This window comes from Dasypus novemcinctus, chromosome 24 (assembly GCF_030445035.2).
Source record: "Dasypus novemcinctus isolate mDasNov1 chromosome 24, mDasNov1.1.hap2, whole genome shotgun sequence".
NCBI lineage: Eukaryota > Metazoa > Chordata > Mammalia > Cingulata > Dasypodidae > Dasypus > Dasypus novemcinctus.
Genome location: NC_080696.1, coordinates 50,127,210 through 50,132,808, shown reverse-complemented (window position 1 = coordinate 50,132,808; position 5,599 = coordinate 50,127,210). Strand labels below are relative to the sequence as shown.

Sequence of the window (5,599 nt, the reverse complement as noted above, 5' to 3'; positions counted from 1 at the left end):
ACAGCATGATATTGGCACAAGGATAGACACTGACCAATGAAACTGAACTGAGAGTTCAGATATAGATCATCATATATAGAGTCGTCTGCTATTCAACAAGGCCACGAAGTCCGTTCAATTGGAAGAGAATGGCCTCTTCAACAAATGGTGCTTGGAGAACTGGATATCCATATGCAAAAGAATGAGAGAGGATTACCATCTCACACTTTATATAAAAATCAACTCAAGATGGATCAAAGACCTAAATATAAGAGTCAAGACCATGAAGACCTTGGAAGACAATGTACAGACCTTGTTAAAGGAAATGACTTCATGAACTTCACACCCAAATCTCGAACAGCGAAAGAAAAAATAGATAAATGGGACCTCCTCAGAATTAAAGCCTTTTGCACCTCAAAGGAGTTTATCAAGAAAGTGAAAAGACCCAAAGGGAGAAGATATTTGGTAACCATATATCTGATGGGAGCCTAATATCCAGCATATATAAAGAAATTCTATATCTCAAAAATAAAAAGACAGCTGGAGCGGGAAAGGCTGCTGAGACGTGGGACGGCTGGAGATGAGGGCCGAGCCAAAGAGATGGATGAGACTATTGCCGAGTTTATTAGGAGGATCATCTTGAAAATCCCCATGACGAAAATGACAACAATCTTAAAAGCATGGGATTTTTTTGTCTGAAAATCAACTGCAGACCATGAACTTCCAGCAAAGAAAGGAGCCTCTTATTCAGGACTTGCTTCTGCTTTGTGAGGAGAAGCATGCAACTCTCAATGATGCGGCCCTTTTAGACATGATTTATGTTAAGGCTCATCGGCACCAGAAAATGTGGGGTGTTTTTCAGATGAGTAAAGGATCAGGTGAAGACATCGACCTTTTTGATATGGAACAATTTAAAAGTTCATTTACGAAAATTCTTTGGAGAGCATTAAAAAATGTGATGGTCAACTTCAGAGATGCTGAGGAGAACGCAGTATGGATACGAATTGCCTGGGGAACCCATTATACAAAACCAAACCAGTACAAAGCTACTTACATCGTGTATTACCCCCAGACTCCATATGCCTTCACTTCTTTCTCCCTCAAAAAGAGCTATATACCCCTGCTGGGCCAGGCACTGACAATTGCTAGCAAACACCATCAGATTGTGAAAATGGACCTCAGAAGCCGATATCTGGATTCTCCTAAGACTATTGTTATTAAACAGTACAATTAGGCTTTTGAAACTCACAACTCTTCTACACCTCTCCAGGAAAGAAGCCTTCGGCTTGAAATAAATATGGATTCAAGGATCATTCACGAAAACAAAATAGAAAAGGAGAGATTCCAAAGAGTGACACAAGAAACTTTTGGAGACTATCCTCAACCAAGACTAGAATTTGCACAATATAAGCTTGAAACGAAGTTCAAAAGTGACATAAATGGGGGCATCTTGGCTGAGAGGAAAGAACCCCTTAGGTGCCTAATAAAGTTCTCTAGTCCACATCTTCTGGAAGCATTGAAATCCTTAGCCCCAGCTGGTATTGCAGATGCACCACTTTCTCCATTGCTCACTTGCATACCCAAGAAGGGAATGAATTATTTTAAAATTAGAGATAAATAAGATTTATACAGTTTTGTAAGCATAGCAGTTCCCTGACTATATTGCACATACATTTAAATTAACAGGTAGCTCGGTTGCTTCTGTCTATAAACTTGAATTTTAGAAATTAATCCTTGATATTGAAAATTTAGAAATGCTAATATAATTGTTGGGATTAGTTCTTTCCTCCTCCACTGTGCGCCCCCTCCCCACCCCCAATATCCTGCATATATTGCAGATGTGGGCCTTTGAGATGGATAGATATATAAATGGTTCCAGACTTGACCATGAGATGCTGGAATGCTCTAAAATCATGTGTTTGGCACAGTAATTGAGACTGTAGGACATCAACCCTATTTTCCTTTACCCCATCCTCTCCTCAATCCTGGGGTGGTCTGGTTCAAATTGCTGATTTTCAGGGATTTTCTCTGAAAACTTGGATCACAGAAAGAGGCACCAAGAAACCATACCCAACTCAAAACTTTCTGGGAGAATCACAAAAATTGTCCATTCAGAGGACAGAGTTGGGACCATTAAATTATTGCAGGAGGTCACACATGAGATGATTCAGTTACATAAAATAATGTTTTCATTGTAAATATTCTTTTCATTATCTTTTTATCATATATGTGGCATTCAGACTGACCAGTATTATACTGATTTGTGAATAAAGATATTTAAAAAATAAAAAAAAAAAAAAAATATAAAAAGACAAACAACCCATTCAAAAAATGGGCAAGAGATTTGAACAGATGCTTCTCCAAAGAAGAAATATAAATGGCTAAAAAGCACATGAAAAGATGCTCAACATCACTAGCTATTCGGGAAATGCAAATCAAAACTATAATGAGATACCATCTTATACCCATTAGACTTGGGGCTATTAAAAAACCAGAGGACTACAAGTGTTGGAGAGGATGTGGAGGAATGGGAACTCTCATCAACTGTTGGTGGGAATGTAGAAGGATCTAGCCATTCTGGAGGACATTTGGCAGTTCCTCAAAAAATTAGCTATAGATGTGCCATATGACCCAGCAATTCCACTGCTGGGTATATACCCAGAATAACTGTAAAGAAGGACATGAACTGATATATACACACCAAAGTTCATAGCAGAATTATTCACTATTGTCAAAAGTTGGGATTCAACCCAAATGCCCATCCACAGATGAATGGATAAACAAAATGTGATATATACATACAATGGAATACTACTCAGCTATACGAAGGAATAGAGTACTAAGACATGGGATAATATGGATGAATCTTGAGGACATTTGGTTGAATGAAGCAAGCCAGGCATTGAAGGACAAATACACATGACCTCTCTGATATGAATTAAGCAAATCAAGCAATTTCAGAGAGCTAGAGACTGGACGATAGGCTTACAGGAAATAGGGGGGGAGAGGAAGGTTGTGAGCTGATGCCTACATGGACGAAATCTATGCTAAAGTGGAGGTTCAGTAGTTGTGCAGTGAATGGATAAGATGGGGGCATAGGGATACTATTGGGTGGGGCTTTGCAGGCTTTAGGGAGACTGGGGTTGGGAGGATGATTCAGATGGTCCATGGAATTGGGGGGAGGGTTTTGGGGAAGCGGGTGAACATGGGAGATTGCCAGATACGTGGTTGGAACTATAATGTTGAGAAAACCCTTTAGAAAATATGATAAGGAAGGGTTACTTGTTCAAGGTGTTTGACCGCTGTCATCTGGCACAGGGTGCACCTGGGGCAGACTTCTAGGGAGTGTGTGAGTGCTCATCCTGTCATATTGTGTCATATGATTGGGTGGAGACAAATACAATGAGCAGAAAAGTGTTGTATCCCCACCTGGGGAAGCCTCAAACAGAGGAAAGGGTGCTCTCAAGAGCATGGGTGGCTCCCAGTCAGGGAGGACAGACTAGAGAGTCAAGCCTTCAGCATTATTGTAAGTGTCTATGAATCTTGTTCTTAAAGCATTGAAGCTGGGTTCTCACTGTGGGCCCTGAGGGGAGGAGAAAAGAGGAATAGAATAGATGGAGGAGGGGGTAATTGGGGGCAATGGAAGTGTTCCACAAGATCGAGCAACGATGGATATAAGCCATGTTAAATTTCACCAAAAATTTATAAAAGTGTATAGTCTAAAATGTAAAACATAATGTAACCAAAAATTTAGAAAAGTGTACAATCTAAAATATAAACCGTAATGTAAGCCATAATAGTGGAACCATGGTCAGTACCTATGTTGCAATATCTGTACATCAGCTGTAGTAAATATAACATCCACATGTAAAAAGATTATTGCTGGAGAAGGGGAAAAGGGTTTGATGTTGGGTTTATGGGAGTCCCCTATATTGCATGTGTCACTTTACTGTGATGTAAAACTTTTTAGAAGACAAAATTAAAAATTAAAAAAAAAAAGAATGTAGACACTGAGGAAGGAATGGAAGAGATTGCCTTGCCACTGTACATGCAGGGCAACACCTATTACTGTAATGAAAGGCAAAACACCAAAAACAAAGTTTTATGATATTTTTCATTTTTAACACCCCAATTTATTTTAGTTTTTCTAAATTATTATGTATTCTATTTCTAATCTTTAAACCTGTCGATACTATTTCATTTTCCTACTAATTGAATTTGGCAATATATTAGGCTCATTTTTTAAGAAGTTTTGGACCACAGAGGGGTTCAACTATGGCAGGGGAGGAACACTGGTGTAGGGTGTTATTGATGGGGGATGTGTGAGTGGGAGGAAGTTCTCCAGGGCATGTATATAGGGTATATAAATATGTTCGGGAATTTGTTGGGTATTGTCATAGTGGATAGAGTTACACATGACAACTGAAGGAGTGCTGAGTTCCCATCTTGGGGAGCTCTGTTGCATTCCCCAATGGAACAGCAATAGTCCCCCAAGTGCAAGGGCAAAGATCATTGAAGAAAGATGGTCTAATGATGGGCCCTTGATACTGATGACTATGTTTGTGAGCCTGTGTGCTTGAAATTTCAACCAGGCCTACAGCTGCAGAGTGCCTAAGAGTTACCTCCTGAGAGCCTCCATGTTGGTCAAATGTGGCCATTTTCTAAGCCAAACTCAGCATGTAAATGCATTCCCTTCCCCCCAGCATGGGACATGAATGCTGGTGATGAGCCTCCCTGGCGCTGTGGAATTTCTACCATCACCAGCTGGTGATGCAACTAGAAAAATACCTTGAATAAAAGGGGAAAATGGTAAAGACAAATGAGTTTATATGGCTAAGAGACTTCAAAATGAGTCAGGAGGTAATCAGAGGAGTCATGCTTATGCCCATCTCAGCAGGAGCCCAGAGATAGCCAAAGTGATGCAACCCCAGGTAGGGGTTCTCCTGAGGGCTATGGAGACACACAGTTTCTACAGTAATGGTAGATGGCTCTGGAGTTCACTGCCTTGCCAGTGGGCCCTACTTTGGAATTTGTGCTCCTGATTGTGATGGAGTTGGACTCAGATGTGACCTTTCTACACTTGCCTCTTCTGCTACTTTTACTGAACTGTGATTGGCACTGGGGTTAGTGTATACTCAGGAGACTGGGCTTTCTGTACTATCCATGTGGCAGCTGGTCCCTGAGCCTCAGGAGAGTTGCAACACCTACCCTTCAGTTTGTTGGACTTACCCAGGTCAGCTGACAGGAAGGTGAGAATGGTCAACCACTACTCCAGGGAACTGAGAGTGTCTACAACTGCAAGCAGGAGAATTGTATCCATCAGCCATGTTGGATCTAAGCCCTCTCTTGATTTAGAGGTGGAGTGGACATCACTATCCCAGGGTCCACAGGATGGAGGAATATAATATGGATTGGAGCGGACTTGCTGGTATTCTACTATAGAACTGTTGTGACCCTAGCAATGAAAGAAATGGTATCATTGATGTGGAGAGGTGGCCATGGGAGTTACTGCAGGGAGGGAGAGGGAGGAAGAGGTGTGATATGGGGCATTTTCGGGACTCAAAGTTGTCCTGGATGATATTGCAGGGACAGATTCAGGACATTTTATATCCTGCCATAA

General features: G+C 41.0%; 1 pseudogene; it reads left to right on the top strand.

Moving 5' to 3' along the window:
• Positions 1 to 525: 525 nt before the first annotated feature.
• Positions 526 to 1,600, top strand: LOC101445263 (centromere protein N pseudogene; annotated as a pseudogene).
• The last annotated feature ends 3,999 nt before the right edge of the window (positions 1,601 to 5,599 follow it).